Below are 13,764 nucleotides of genomic sequence, written 5' to 3'. Positions count from 1 at the left end.
TTTATTCAATTAGGTAGGCTGAGGCTCACAGCTTTACACTGAGCTCAAGCAGTAGGTTTGCTCACTCAGATAGGCTGAGTCTAAGTACTGTACACCTGAGCTCATGAGGTAGGGAGTTTGCGCATTTAGATAGGTTAAGACTCACTGCTGTACCACAGCAGAAGCAGGAAAAGACTTGCTGAGACTTGTTATTGCACACCTGAGTTCATGCAGTATGTTTGCTCACTTATGTAAACTGTGGCTCACTGCTCTACACCTGAGCTCATGCAAAAGGTTTGCTCACTTAGGTAGACTATGGTTCACTGCGCAGTACACCAGAGCACAAGCAAGATGTTTGTTTACCTACAGAGGCTGAGAATCACTCTTGTGCACCTGAGCTCAAGCAGTAGAAAGTTTACTCCATTAGGTAGGCTGGAGCTCTCTGCACTATGCCAAAGCATAAGCAGTAGATTCATATTAATAATAATAATACAGACTTTTGTAGAGTGCGTACAGTTACCTCAAACGAGGTGTCCCGGCGCTGAGTGTGCAGTGCAAGCGAAAAAGACCGCATGATGAGAGAGAAGAAGAAAGAAGCTCAATTATTTAAAAAGCCACGTTTTTAACAGCTTCCTAAAAATAGTTTCATTTGGTGCCCCCTGAATACCCGGCGGTAGAGTGTTCCAGAGCTTCGCCGTACTGGCCGAGAAAGTCCTGCCCCCATCCGAGCCCGCCTAACTCGTGGGACACGGAGTTGGAGCAGGGAGTTGGAACGAAGAAGTCTCGACTGTACATATCTGGGGAGTCGAGCCTTCAAGTAGTTAGGACAAGTTCCATGTAAGGCTCTAAAAGCCAGAGTCAAGGCCTTAAATTTGATTCTACTGGCTACCGGTAGCCAGTGTAGTCTATACAAATGCAGAGAGACACGTTGTTTAAATGGGATATGCTTTACCAGTCTCGCAGCCGCATTCTGGACGGTTTGTAATCGTTGAATCAAATATTTCAGAAGGCCCAAATATAAACTGTTAGCATAATCCAGCCTTGAAGTGACCATAGCATGGATTACTGTTTTTCGGCATCCCTCTGGCAAGAGCCGGAGAAATTTTCGTAGGTTCCTCAATTTGCTTAGGCATCCTCCGACTACCTGTTGGATGTGGGGCAAAAAAGATAGACTGTCCTCCCACTCTACTCACAGGATTAACTCACTTAGATAGGCTAAGACCCACTGCTGTACACCAGAGCTGAAACAGGAAAAGCTTTGCTTATGTAGATGTATGCATGAGCTCAAGCAGTGCGTTTTCTCGCATAGGTAGGCTGTGGCTCACTGCAGTACCTGAGCTCAAGCAATATGTCTGCTCACCCACACAGGCTTTGAATAGCTGTTGTACACCTGAGTTCAAGCAGCAGAAATGTAATGTAAGGTGGATTTGTAGAGTACTGCTGTCACCCATGAATGTATCCAGGCACTGAGTAGGTGAGTGTACGCATGTGGCGAGGGTGGGCCTGAGTACAGGCAGTCTCGATGGTCTCACAGGGAGATGGCTAGAAAAGCCAGGTCTTCAGTTTCTTGAGGAATTTAGGAAGTGAGGAGGAGGTCCTGATTTGTTGGGGAGGCCAATCCACGATTTGGCAGCATGATAGGAGAATAATTGACCTCCCATTCTGCTTCTGTGCATGCGGGGTGTTTGTGCGAGTGAGTGTGATGCTGAGCGAAGTTGTCTGGTGGGTAGGTGGAAGTGAAACTGATGATTGAAGTATGCAGGTTCTGTGTTGTGTAGTGACTTGAATGCATGTGTGAGAAGTTTGAACTGGCAACGCTTTTGGATTGGGAGCCAGTGGACCTCTCTAAGGAGTTGTTTGGTGTGGGTTGGGCGTGGCAGGGCGCGCACAAGTCTGGCATACATGTTTTGGATGGTTTGAAGTCCATGAAGAAGATGGGTTAGGATGCCGTCATAGTGTGCATGGCTGTAGTGCAATCTGCTTGTGATTATGGCCTGTGTGATGGTACATCTGGTGTCCAGTGGGAGACACTTGAATTTTTTATGCAACATATGGGGGATGTGGAATCACGATGCCGGAATCAAATAATAATAATAATAATAATAATAAAGAGATTTATAAAGCGCCTGGTGACGCCATCTCGGCATGTCCCCGCGCTACGGAGAGAGAAAGTCACTCAAAGTAGGCAGAAACTCCTCAATTCAGCTGTAAAGTTAGATGTTATACAAATGGGTCTTAAGAAGTTTTCTGAACCTGGTTTCAGATCCTTCTAATCTTAGGCTGATCGGGAGTTTGTTCCAGTTGCTAGCTGCCAGCAGTCCGAAAGAGCGTCCACCCAATTTCGCTTTTTTGATGTGGGGAATTTTTAGTAGACCCGTTCCTGCTGAGCGGAGTGCTCTAGTTGGCTCATAAACATGTACCAGATCAGAAAGATAGGATGGAGCTTTATGCCATACAATCCTGTGACATATTAATAGTGCTTTATACATCACTCTCTTTCTGACTGGTAGCCAGTGTAGCGTTGCAAGAGCCGGTTTAGAAGCTGCTCTTTTAGGAAGTCTCAGCACTAGACGGGCGGCAGTATTTTGGAGGACTTGCAATCGCCCAAGGTTTTTTTCCATGGTGCCTAAAAGCAGCACATTGCCGTAGTCCATACGGGACGTGACCAGGGCTTGGGCCATGGTGCGTCGAGCCTCCAGCAGGAGTAGATCCAATGTGTGATTGAGGGTTTTCAATATTCCAAAGCACTTACCCACTAAACGGTTAACGTGGCTCTCATAGGACAGTTTGGGATCAACCCATATTCCCAGGTTCTTTGCCTCTTTACTAGGATTGGGCGTGGGGCCCAAGCATGTTGGCCACCTGTCCACTGTCCAGCTAGAGTTGCTTCCTCCAATCACCATAACCTCCGTCTTGGAGCCATTGAGCTTTAGACAGTGTGAGTTCATCCAACCTGATAAGACCTGCATGCAGGCCCTGAAGTTGGATGCTGCTGTATCAGGGGCTTGTGACAAACAGATAAGCAGTTGGGTGTCGTCAGCGTAGGAGACTAACTCCACTCCATACGCTTGTACCACTTCTGCCAATGGGGCCATGTACAGATTGAACAAGCTTGGGCTCAGTGCTGAGCCCTGGGGCACCCCTTGTTCTAATGTGATGGCAGAGGATTTGAAAGAGCCCCTTTGGGCCTGAAAGCTACGGTCAGTAAGGAATGCTTTCAACCAGCTTAGCACGGACTCCGTGATCCCGGCTTTGTTTAGGCACTGTAGCAAGATGGAATGAGCTACAGTGTCAAACGCCGCACTGAGATCAAGCATTATCAGTGCCATGGTATGTCCGGAGTCCGCCCCTTACCGCAGGGTCTCTGTTGCTCTTAACAGGGCCGTCTCAGTGGAGAAACCCGGTCGAAAGCCTGATTGAGAGGGGTGTAGGAGGTTATTATTCTCCAGGTGAGCCATTAGTTGTGTGTTGGCCACTTTCTCTGCCACTTTAGCCAAATATGGCAGTAGTGAGATGGGTCTCATGTTTTAGAGCACTTCAAGGCTAACGTTTGGTTTCTTTTTGATGGGAAGAACTATCGCTTTCTTCCAATCATCAGGGAGACTACCGGAGGAAAAAGAGACCTGAAGTACATGCCTGATATAGGGTTCTAGTACCGAGATGCTATCCCCCAACACCCGAGGAGGTGCTGGGTCTCTAGGGGAGCCAGATTTGATACTCTGACAGATGTTGGTTAGTAGCTCTGTGGGTGGTACTGAGAAGACTCTGAGACAGTTCAACAAGAAACTACTTTAGAAACTCCAGGATGCCGCAGCCATACTGATCCTAGACATCCCCTGTTGCAGCCACATCACCCAACACCTCCCTGATTTCCACTGGCCATCTATCAAGAGAAGAATAACCTTCAAACTTCTCACTCACACATACAAGGCCCTCTACAACACTGGACCAACATAACTGATCAACAGCCTCTCCTTCCACGCAACCAAAAAGCACCTCTGATCAGCTGACCTCTCTCTGGCCACCTTCCACGCATTGGCAAGATCAGAACGGGAGGAAAGTTCTTCTACTTTGCAGCCAAGGCCTGGAACGATCTCCCCCTCCACCTCCGGCAAGTTTCCACACTGCTCCAATTCAGACAGGACCTCAAGACCTGGCGCTTCAGATGTCCCCAGCACTCAACTGAGCCATCCCTCCACCCCCCCCCCACCTCCCCGCCTTGAGACCCTTGTGGGTTAAAAGTTACTTTACTAACCCCAGATTGATTGATTGAGGAAGTGGCAGCATTGACATGGGACTTCAGGGTGAGGCTGTTGTCCAGGATGAGGCTTAGGCTCCTAGCATTGTCAGTTGGCGTTGGTATGGGTCCGAGGTCAGTGGGCCACAGGTGGAGTCTCAAGGTGAGTTCTTATTCCCGAAGATCAGCACTTCAGTTTTGTCGGTGTTTAGCTTTAGGCAGTTTTCTTTCATCCAATTGACTACGCTGATCATGCATTATTTGAAGATTGTCTTGGTGGTGATGGTGTCTACTGAGAGGGAAACAATTAGCTTTGTGTTGTCAGTATAGGAGATGTTGATTCCGGGGGATCCCAGGATGTTAGCCGTAGGAATCATGTACATGTTGAAAAGTGTGGAGCTGAGTGATGATCCCTGTGGGACTCTGCAGATGAGGTCCTTGGGATCTGATGTGACCGGCATGAGCCTAACTCATTGTGTTCTTCCGGAATGGAAGGAATCTATCCTTTTGAGTGCTGGTCCTTATACTCCAACTCTGTGTAGTCTGGTGATGAGTGTGTGGTGGGAGATGGTGTCAAAAGCATTGGAAAGGTCAAGGAGGATGAAGGAGGCAATCTGTCCAGGCTCGAGGATGGTGCATATGTAGTCTGTGACAGCTATGAAGGGCTGTTTCGGTGCTGTGGTTGTTTCAGAATCCTGATTAAGAGTCATCAAGGAGTTTGTGGTGTTCAAGGTGGTCAAAGAATTGTCTGTTGATGATCTTAAAAAGCACAAAGTTAATAAAATGAGAATATTTTTCTACAATTGTAGTGGATGATTCACACAATTTTTTATAACTAGTTTGTAATCACACCTAGCATTCATCCATTTTTCTGTATTTAGAAGCTTGCTATAGTCTTCTTTACATATATGATCTTCTCAATGACTTTGGCTGGAAAAGGGAGCAGCAAGATGGGTCGGTAGTTGCTCAGTGGTTTGGGGTCAGCCGAGGGATTTTTGAGGAGAGCGGTGACTTTGGTGTGTTTCCAGCTATCTAGGAAGGTACCAATCTTTTTGAGGGAGGTGTTGATGATGGAAATGAGTGCAGTGCTGATCGTGGCTCTCCTTAGGTTGTAGATATGATGGGGACAGGGGTCTGTGGGCACTCCTGAGTGGACTGCCTTCATTATTGCTGCCTCAATGGATAGAGGGTTCGATGCTATCAGTTTGTAGTCTTTGGCTGATGAGGTTAGCAGGCTGGGAAGGTTGATGGGGGTGGCTGGGGTTTAAAGTTGTAGTAGCTTTTAGTGATTTGTTCATGGAAGACGTTGGAGAGGATGTTACAGAGTTCTTGTTTAGGGTGATGGTGCAGGTTTTGGCCGTTAGATTTGTGTATCCCTTGACAATGGCGAAAATTTCCTTGCAATTGGAGATAGATTCAAGTGTCAGGGTTAAGGCCTTTTTCTTGGTCTCTTTCACTTGATGGTGATAGTGTCTAAGTGTGGCCTTTAGGTGTTTCTTGCTGTGGTTCCTTGGGCGGCTCTACATTTGCTTTCAAGTTGTTTACTCAATTAGGTTGCCTGGGGCTCACCACTGTTCGCCTGAACTCAAACAGTAGGTCTGCTCATTAGAAAGTCCGAGGCTTCCCTCTTTATATTTGAGCCCAAGCAGTAGATTCTCTTATTTAGGGAGGCTGAGGCACACTTCTGAACACTTAAGTTCAGGCAGCATGTTTGCTCACCTAGGCCAGCCCAGAATCACTGCTGTTCATCTGAGATCATGCATTAGGTTTGCTTTCTTAGGGAGGCTGAGAATCACTTCTGTACACTTAACAAGCTGTCAACAATTGTATCATTTTCCTACTGTTTTTTAAGTAAAACGCCAGAAGTAACAACATAAGAAAATATTCAAATTGTTATGAATTGAGATTAGTAATTGAGTATGGAGATTTATATCAATCTGTAGATTTCATCATGACCCATTACAAATGTGCACAGAATGCTTTATGTAATGAAAATCACAGTTCTTTGAGTGGCTGACCAAAATGCTCTGCTTCCTGATAGGTGCTTTTACTTTTTGCCATTTCTTTACTCTTGGGTTTCTAAATGAGGTTGCCGTCAACTTTTACAGTGCAGAGGCGGATGTTCTCCTTGCTTACCCTCTCTGCTTAAATCCATCTGATAAATTAAAGCACAATTCCAAGTCACATACACTTGAGCAGTCCCTCTTTAAGGTACATATTCTGTTCAGTCCAGGAGAGTTGCCTGTTCATCTATTAGGCCACGTTAATGACTCACATTGGCCAGTCCCAATATCAAAATGTTTAAGTCAAAAAGAAAGTTGGGCATGAAGTACCATGGACAATTACTCAGCCCCTTTTTATGGAGGAGCAACTAAGGGCTACATATCAACTATCTCTGTGCTGCTAAAGTAGCTCAGTGAGTTAAGTGCCTGCTGCTGAGATATGTGCACAATCTACAGTTCCTAGGCGGGGAAGCACAGACTCAGTCCGCCATCTTTCAGTGTTTGTACAGTGGTGCATGGAAAGTTAGAGACCAGTAATACATGATTTAGAGCACCATGAACTGCTAAATCTGAGATGGAGTCTGCTATTTAACAAAGAATATTCCAGTTTTGAGTCTTGATATATCATATGTGATTTGTTCTGAGAAGCACAATATTAAAATTCTTGGAATCTTAATGATGCTGTAACTCACCAACTAATTGACGGGCAGTTTTATTGTGTAGACTTTTATTGCGGCCAATGTGGACGTTCCGAAAAATCCATCTAGATACACTTATGCAACGAGGACATAAAAGCCTACATTGTTAATATGAGGCTATGAATTGGAAAAGAGCACTCATAAGCAAATGCATTTTAAATGCTATCAAATGTAGCCCAATCATAACTTATGATGCATGCCTGCCCTTTATTGATTGGGACTGTATAATTGGGTACCCAGGAATAGAGGAGGAAAATAGTCTCCAGGGCCCTTCTGCATAAATGAATGAAAAGCTGATTAAATTCACAAGATTAACATGTAGTTATCATTTTTATCCGATCTTAATATTGTGAATGGGAAAGATGTTCAATTAATTTGCTGCCAGTATAAGTGAACACTTGATGCATTATTTAGTAGAGATGTGTCTGATGCAAGAACACTAACAAAACTCAACCCTGCTCAACATTCCAGCCCACACCCAGTGCCCACTGAGGAGCAGGAAAGATTGATGGACCTACACTCCTGTGCCACTAGCAAGACAGTGGTCCAAGTTGGCAGGGACTGGTATATTCATCAAAGTCTGCTTACGCAGAATGAGCTGGCAGCTTCAGGTTTGTTGTGGACAGAGCAGATGTTCACATCCCGTAGAGCTGGCATCACTGTGTGGAGAGTGTGCCATCCTTTCAGCAAAACCCCTCTCAGTAATGAAGGCATGCACTTTGGGGCAGAGTCATCATTATTTCATGCAGCAAGCCACCTTACTGTGCTGCGTGTAAGGGACCGTAATGCGCCGTATTTAACATCATATGGCGCATTCCTGTCCCTTCTTAGCGCTGGAGCACAATGTGCTGCCTAGCGCCAACTCAGGCTCCCTTGTGGTGCATGGGTTGCAGACAGGATGGCTTTTGTGCAGGAAGGAGCACCTTCTTGCTCAACAAATGCAACAGGCAGTAAAAGATTCTAAAAAAGAGTAAACATTCTGCCACATAAATTCGGAATACATGTTTGCAAGTAATGGAGAAAGACACACTGCAGAAATATATAACAAAACATGAAATGAAATGAAAGTAGAGACTGCCCACCAGGCATGACACTAAAGGGCTCTATATTTTAGGCAGCTGTGCACATTTGCACAAACATTCAAGTGAATGTATTGCAAGCGAGAGAGCATGTGTTGTTGCAAGCGAAACCAAACAAGCGAGAGCGCATGCACTTTTGTAGGCGAGAACTAGAAATGCAGCGAAACATTCTTTTTGATGGACACAATGGTTCTCTCTACAAGAAGAAATTTTACATCTGCTATGTCTGTGCTCTGCAATAGAGGTGGAAAAGAAAGTTATCCTTAAGAGATTATTTAATGCTCGAGGAGTAAGAACATGCAGACAAGCGTTAATGGCATGTCTAAACCCGAATGATGTATTAATGAATTCTGCATTTGTAACATTTTTATCTGTGATTGGCAAAAACTGTAAGGAAAACATTATTTAGGTTTCTCCTTTTTAAATGATATAATACTAGAATAATTATGTGCATGGTGTTTTAAGCTTTTATTGCCGATGATATTTTTTAAAATGTATTTTTGTAAGATTTTAATTAATGAAACAAATAAACTTGACTACTAGTGAGATCATTGTACTTACCATATAACTGACACTGTCTGACGTGCTCTGGGACAAGGGAGACCCATTTGGACTTTACTGCTTAAGGGCCCGATTATGATGCAGGCCCGCATCCTAATCACCGATTCGGATTCCCTTCTGATTGAGCCATTTTGATGGGCTCTGTCACAAGGGCATGCGAATCAGGCTTCCGAATAGCTTACAATCGGCTTGGAGAGCCTGCCCACCATTTGGAAGGCCCACAGTAATTCCGGGCCGGATCTTTCCATCCGAGGGATTATAATGGCATTTCCCACTGCCTTTTTGTGCTGCCCTTTCCGGCACAAAAGGACACTGGGAAATAGCTTTGGGGGACCCCAGCAGGGCGTCCATGGTTGCAAGGCCGCCGAAGAGTGGCCTAGGGGGCACCTGTAATGCCCCCTTTGGTTCCTACACCTGGTGGGAGGCACCTCAGAGATGAACTGTACCCCTGCTCTTTGCTGTAAGAGCATGCATTCCATTCCGAATTCGTGCTCTCATAGCAAAATATAGGATTGTAACCGAACACTGGGGCATATTATCAAGGGGGTTTATCTCCGCTTTTTTGGCTTTAAAAGCCAAGAAAGCGGAGATAAAATTATCTCCCTATTACCTAGCTGTCGCTAACACCAGTTAGCGACAGCTAGTAGGAGATAGCGACCATCTTGGGCCCCACTTTGCATGTCAGTGATATTTATCACTAATGATATGCAAAGTGGGTGTGCCAAGATGTTAGAGACTGAAAACAGTTGCTAACATCGCTATCTCCTATTACTAACTTTTGGAGATAGTCGCGCTAAGCGCGAATATCTCCAAAAGCTAACACCTGCCCTGAGCAGTTCTTAGCCATGTTATCCAATGGGAGGTGGATAACATGGCTAAGAGCATTAGATCGGTAATGCATGAATATCGCTGACTTTTCAGCGATATTCATGCATTGCGGCGATTTTTATCGCATTTGCGATAAACCTTGGTAATACCAAGGTTTATTTGCGGTAAAAATCGCTGCAGCTCAGCGGTAAATTTTTGTCTCTAACCAAGCAATAGCGATAATTATCGCTATTGCTTGGTAATATGCCACACTGTTCGGTCGCTTCCTAATTCCTGTGCTGGAACCGATGACTGAAGGTCGTTCGGTTCCTGTTCAAGAATGATGCCGGATGGACTCGGGTCCATCCGGCAACATAACCGGCCCCTAAGAGTCGAACTTAGGTAAGTAAATCTGCATGAACATTACTCACCTACATTATTTCAATTATTCAAAATGCAACATATTCAAAATGTCAATTTTAGGTTTGGATTCACGGTGGGCAAAATAGTTCACCCACTTTTTTATTAAATAATGAGTCGCCGCATAAAAATAACACAAAATTGCACATATTATGTTAAATGTAATTGGTTGATATATTCAAAGAAAAAGTGAAACAAGGCCATATCACGCATGCACAAACACATGAGAGGGAGAATGGTCTGCGGAGTAAATGTCCCTTGCCTGTGGTTTTAGTGTACCTGCAAGACATTAGGGGCCAGATGTAGGTAACTTCCATTTAGCGGGTCCTTAATAGCGATTATTACTGAATCGCTATTAAGGACTCGCTAAATGTAATGTAGGTACGAATCGCTAAAATATTAGCGATTCCTTAACATTCCTTAATAACGAATTGTCAGCTCATAGGAATGAATGGGAAGAGATTAACTATTAGCGATTGGGTATTACCGACTCGTTAATAGCGGGAGGTATTTCAAGGGTGCCAGGGTGTCCAAAGGACACCCTCTTGCACCCCTGAAATGTGCATGTGTGCCCCTAAGGGCATGGATGTGTGCCACATGGCACATTAAAAAAAGCAAAAAGGTTCTTTTTGTAAGGAAATCGCTATTTACCACCAACTTGAAGTTGGTGGTAAATAGCGATTCCTTAAGGCTGAGTTGCACTGTTTCTAGTGCTACCTACATTGCATTTAAGGAATCGGTATTTCCGATTCCTTAAATGCAGGAGCAAAATAAGGAATCACTATTTTGCGATTCCTTATTTTGCATGTAGGTTTCAAGTCACCTACATCGCACATGGCTAAATACCGGTCGGTAACACTGAAATTTAACGAATTTCGGTGTTACCGACTGGTATTTAGACACCTACATCTGGCCCTAGATCTTTACACCAGTGAGAGGAAAGTTTAAGGGAAGGTTTCCGGTGTTCTGCTTCTGCTGGTTCAATTATCGAGGAGCAGTGAAGGCAGTCAGGGGAGCTGAGAGACACATACACTGTCACTGAAAAGGCAAACATTTCCTTCAAGAAAGTTAGGGGTCCATTACGATGTCGGGCGGATTTCCACCACCAGGCTGGCGGTGGCTACCGCCAGCCTGGTGGAGGAAATCCGCCCGACATCATCAGCCCAATTCCCCTCCACCACATTAGGATGGAGGAGGGGACCGTGGCGGTGTGAAACACCACCCGCCTGTTTTCCGCCCCAGTCGCCTAGCGGCCGGGGCGGAAAACCTGTAACATGGTGGCGGTGTCTTGTAGACACCGCCCGCCATATTACAATGTGCTTTACACAATGCATTACCGTGGCAGCAATGCCGCCACGGAAAGGTATGCAGAGACTCCCTGCGGGGGCCCCTTGCGGGCCCCCTGGGAGTCAGAGAGCAACATGGCAGGCACCGTGCGGTGCCTGTCATGTTGCGAGTTGACAAGTGAAACGTGCACTTTAACCATTGAGGCGGGCGCAGATTCCTGCTCCGCCCGCCGCTATGGTAAACATACAGGATGCGCCCGCCTGTGTGGCGGGCGCATCCTATTGCCATTGTCGGGACCCCCGCACTGTTAGCGGGCGGTCCACTTCTCCATTAGGGTGGCGCCCGCCATCCTAATGGACCCCTATATGTTGAATAGGCGGTGTAACCTACTAGGAACATTGAGCAGAGGACAAACCTATGACCTTCGCTCATATACAACAAACATAGTCTACAATTGGCTCCCTAGAAACCCTGGAACCTCTCTGAGAGCTGAGGAAGGATGTCATGGCTGATAAAACGGGAGATCGGGGTGACTCGGTGCTGTACTGCAGTTGCGCACTGGAGACATATCCTGCAACAAAGTCCAGCTTAGAAAGGTAGCTGTCATCTTTGTTTTCTGTGTCCACACACTGAAGGCGGGGCCACTGGGGATGGCAGTGCAGAAAAGTAAAGATCAGATGCCAGTGGACAGCAAGAGAACACCGTTCTGCCTCCACGATAGATGTGGCCATCCCCAGTGCCTCCTTAACGTTAGGGATATGAATGAGTGGGTAAGGCTGTTGCCAGGAAAGAGCAACTGACAGATCATGGAGCGACATGGCCAGGGGGTGGGAGAACACCCCAACTTAGGCCTGATTTAGATCTTGGCGGATCAGGTACCGCCATGGCTTTTTCAACAGTTTCTACGAAATCTCACTATGGTAGATGTTCTTGGGTCAGTGGTCGAAAGACTGCCTTAGTCCCGCTGACTCAAGCAGAATCTTACTGCCACGTGACTGCATCATAGGCAAAAGTAGCGTTTGGAGGGAGTCCCGCCAAGCAGACCTCCGATCTGATTACGATGCGCCTTTCCATCGAGGCAACTGTGGTGGAAACACTTCCATACTCGAGTTGGCACAATCAAGGAACAAGAGGTGGAACCTTACCTTTTTTATGTTCCCACTTCCATTTCAAACTTGAACCCCATCATCCAGGCCCTTCCTGTGCTGCTACTACTTGACCAGGATGCAAATCCACCCCAGTGTCACCGGAATCTGGGGGGGCGCATTCAATTGTCTGTGTATGTTGTTGGTGTGGAATGGTATATATTTTAAAAAAGTGAATTACACATTACCTACATTTACATTTTGACAGATCCACAACATATATGTGTAATGAGATAATGATGATTAGTACTTACCTGTTTCCATAACCCCATGGCCTCACTTCATCAGGACACCGTCAGTACCACAGGAACATCTGAATTGGCTTGGTGCACTGCCTCCGGCCTGACGGTGACGCAGTACTGTTAGTCAGCTGAGAAGACTGCCGGCGCGGCGGACCGCAGTCTGTTGATGCCACATTTAAATACAGCGGTCGGAATGTCGACAGAGTACTTAGAACCGCACCCATGGCAAGACAACGGTAGTCCTGCCAATATCTAAATCAGGCCATTAGTCTCCTCCAGTGACTTGTCCAAGGTATGTGAATGGCAAAGAGAGCAGACAATGGGCACACCAGGATGGGCTAGCCAACATAGATGGGTACATGGACTCTGTGATATGCTACAACATGATAGAGTCCAAGGGATCTCCTGTATAGATTTCCATGCTGAGTCTAGCAATGATCTAGTTTTGACTATGACACAATCTAGGCCCTGCAGTACAACAAATTGAGGTTGAGCATAGTTTTCAGGTCTTCTAATGTACTGTAAGTACCTGGGCAATATAGCAAGAGTTTAAACGGTCTTAACTCTCCAGCCAAATGACTGGCAATAATCCACCTGTTGAAATTACAGAAGACTGAGATGTGTCCTCTCCAAGAACCCCATCTGATCAAGCGTGACTGTGGCATCCTAAGGTCCGAATTGCCCCAAGACAATACTTTGCATCATGCCACACGAAACGCAGAGTGACGAGAGAGCGGAAACATGGCGGCCAACGCGTAGCGGGTTGCGGGAGCACCCTTGGAGTGGGAAAATTACAAACCCGATCTGAGTGAGGAATGTTATCTTCTCTCCAGAAAACGTGAAATTATATGCAACTAAAAGAGAGAAACAATCGTACTTACTCTTACAAGCCTCATGCGGGGCAATAATTAGAGAATCAGGAATCGGGAGAAAGCAGCGAGAAGCGCTGGCAGCAACAGAGCAGCCGTGGAGAAGGGCGGCCCTAGAGCTTTGCAGGGGCAGAGGTGCGGCAGTGAGGATCCCCTTCCGGGGTAAAGGAGGTTGCGGCAGTGGGGTAGGTTATACAATAGAGAGAGACAGTAGACTGAAAAAGCAGTCAAAACAAGGCAGAAGGGAGTTGGCAGGTAATCAAACCCGGCCCCTTCTCCAGAAAATGCTATCAACGGAAGAACTGAAGATGCCAGATGGTACGACCAAGGTCTCTCCTGTCCAAGAAAAGTCTCTCAAGGCCAGAAAGTAGGCGGTAAGTAGGGCTGCTCAAGGGGAGGCACATTATGCCCTAAGAAGTTTTAAAAAGGAAAAGCGG

The 13,764-nt window shown here is 46.1% G+C and overlaps 1 protein-coding gene across 1 annotated transcript in view; it reads right to left on the bottom strand.

Moving 5' to 3' along the window:
- Positions 1-13,764, bottom strand: part of LOC147709470 (L-gulonolactone oxidase-like) — a 722,418-nt gene that overhangs the window by 294,428 nt on the left and 414,226 nt on the right. The gene's annotated exons all lie outside the window — the stretch shown is intronic.

Source organism: Lissotriton vulgaris, chromosome 6 (assembly GCF_964263255.1).
Source record: "Lissotriton vulgaris chromosome 6, aLisVul1.2, whole genome shotgun sequence".
Classification (NCBI taxonomy): domain Eukaryota; kingdom Metazoa; phylum Chordata; class Amphibia; order Caudata; family Salamandridae; genus Lissotriton; species Lissotriton vulgaris.
Note: the sequence above shows the minus strand (reverse complement) of the source record. Positions and strands in the feature narration are given on the sequence as shown.